Source organism: Tasmannia lanceolata, unplaced genomic scaffold (genome assembly GCF_043159265.1).
Source record: "Tasmannia lanceolata isolate RefF3 unplaced genomic scaffold, GAP_Taslan_0.1 ptg000012l, whole genome shotgun sequence".
Taxonomy (NCBI): domain Eukaryota; kingdom Viridiplantae; phylum Streptophyta; class Magnoliopsida; order Canellales; family Winteraceae; genus Tasmannia; species Tasmannia lanceolata.
In genome coordinates this window covers 13762501-13765000 of record NW_027518689.1, presented here as the reverse complement: position 1 = coordinate 13765000, position 2500 = coordinate 13762501, and positions in this window count along the sequence as shown.

The following is a 2500-nucleotide window of genomic DNA, read 5'->3' as shown; positions in this document are numbered from 1 at the left end:
CGCTGCAGAGACCAAGGGCGCAATGACTTGGCACCGCGGATGCCGGGACTCCGGCACTTCCCGTGGCACTGATGGTTGGTTCCAAAGACAAAAGGCCGTGCAAGGCCACCGCACCGCGGATGATTTTGCTCGTGCTGGCGCCTTTGTGTGGCCAAAGAACATGCGCGAATGCTCGTGTCGGAAGGGTTGGTGTCCTGGCCCCGTCGGGTGTCACGAATGCTCGGTTGCGAAGACCATGGGACCAAAGCCATGGCACGTCGGATGATGGCTCCAGCTGGCGCCCCGGCACTTTCTGTGGCATTGATGCTCGGTTTCAAAGACAAACGTGCGCAGGGCCAGGGGACCGCAGATGACTGCTCGTGCTGGCCTCGTTGGGCGGCATTGATGGTCGGTTGCAAAGAAAATGCGCGATTGCTCGTGTCGGGGACTGGCAAGCCAAGGCCAAGCGAGCCATGGCAACGCGGATGATGGCTCCAGCTGGCGCCCCGGCACTTTCTGTGGCATTGATGCTCGGTTTCAAAGACAAACGTGCGCAGGGCCAGGGGACCGCGGATGACTGCTCGTGCTGGCCCCGTTGGGCGGCATTGATGGTCGGTTGCAAAGAAAATGCGCGATTGCTCGTGTCGGGGCCTGGCAAGCCAAGGCCAAGCGAGCCATGGCAACGCGGATGATGGCTCCAGTTGGCGCCCCGGCACTTTCTGTGGCATTGATGCTCGCAGATCTCCCCGCATGTCCCGCCCCTATATGTAATACTTACTTTCTTTCTTTCTTGCTTGCTTGCTTGCTTGCAATGGTTGGGAGTGCCCGGCATGCCCCGCTGCAGAGACCAAGGGCGCAATGACTTGGCACCGCGGATGCCGGGACTCCGGCACTTCCTGTGGCACTGATGGTTGGTTCCAAAGACAAAAGGCCGTGCAAGGCCACCGCACCGCTGATGATTTTGCTCGTGCTGGCGCCGTTGTGTGGCCAAAGAACATGCGCGAATGCTCGTGTCGGAAGGGTTAGGGCGTTTTTGCCCGGATAGGCGCCTTGGATGCTGTCTTGTGAAGACCATGGGCACAAGGCCATGGCATATAGTGAGGAATGGACCACGGTTGCCAGGGCTAGGCATATAGAGAGGAATGGACCACGGTTGCCAAGGTTGCGCAAGTTTTGGGCATTTTTTGCCCGGATATGTCCAAGTATGCCCCGATAGGCCCGTTACGCCCCGGTATGAACGCGTATGCCCGGATAGACTCGGTATGCCTTGGGATACATGCGAATGCCCCGATAGGCTTGGTACGCCCCGATATGCGCACGTGTGCCCCAGTAGGGCTCGGTATGCCCCGGTATGTACGCGTGTGCCCTGATAGGCCCGGTATGCCCCGATATGCACACGTGTGCCCCAATAGGGGTCGGTATGCCCCGGTAGGTACGCGTGTGCCCCGTAGTGCACGTTTCGCAGATCTCCCCGCATGTCCCGCCCCTATATGTAATACTTACTTACTTTCTTTCTTGCTTGCTTGCTTGCTTGCAATGGTTGGGAGTGCCCGGCATGCCCCGCTGCAGAGACCAAGGGCGCAATGACTTGGCACCGCGGATGCCGGGACTCCGGCACTTCCCGTGGCACTGATGGTTGGTTCCAAAGACAAAAGGCCGTGCAAGGCCACCGCACCGCTGATGATTTTGCTCGTGCTGGCGCCGTTGTGTGGCCAAAGAACATGCGCGAATGCTCGTGTCGGAAGGGTTGGTGTCCTGGCCCCGTCGGGTGTCACGAATGCTCGGTTGCGAAGACCATGGGACCAAAGCCATGGCACGTCGGATGATGGCTCCAGCTGGCGCCCCGGCACTTTCTGTGGCATTGATGCTCGGTTTCAAAGACAAACGTGCGCAGGGCCAGGGGACCGCGGATGACTGCTCGTGCTGGCCTCGTTGGGCGGCATTGATGGTCGGTTGCAAAGAAAATGCGCGATTGCTCGTGTCGGGGACTGGCAAGCCAAGGCCAAGCGAGCCATGGCAACGCGGATGATGGCTCCAGCTGGCGCCCCGGCACTTTCTGTGGCATTGATGCTCGGTTTCAAAGACAAACGTGCGCAGGGCCAGGGGACCGCGGATGACTGCTCGTGCTGGCCCCGTTGGGCGGCATTGATGGTGTGTTGCAGAGAGCATGTGCGATTGCAAGTGTCGGCCGGGTTTGGGTTCCCTTGGGCTTTCGGGCGCCTTGGACGCAGTCTTGCGAAGACCATGGGCACAAGGCCCCTTGTTCGATTCGCTCTCGTCTTGCGCTTGCTTCCAAGGTCCTCCATGACCTTCCCCATGGCCTTGCTAGATCCCCCCCATGACGCATGACCTCTGTCCGTTGATTGGTTTTGAGTGCACACCATGCCCGGCTTGGCACCGTGTTGTCGCTTGAGTGGCATTTGGATCGTGCATGGTGGTGGGCTACCTGCCAATGCGCACAAGCCTTTCACACTAGCCTTGCGCACGAGCCTTGCACAAAAGCCTTGGACACAAGCCTTGC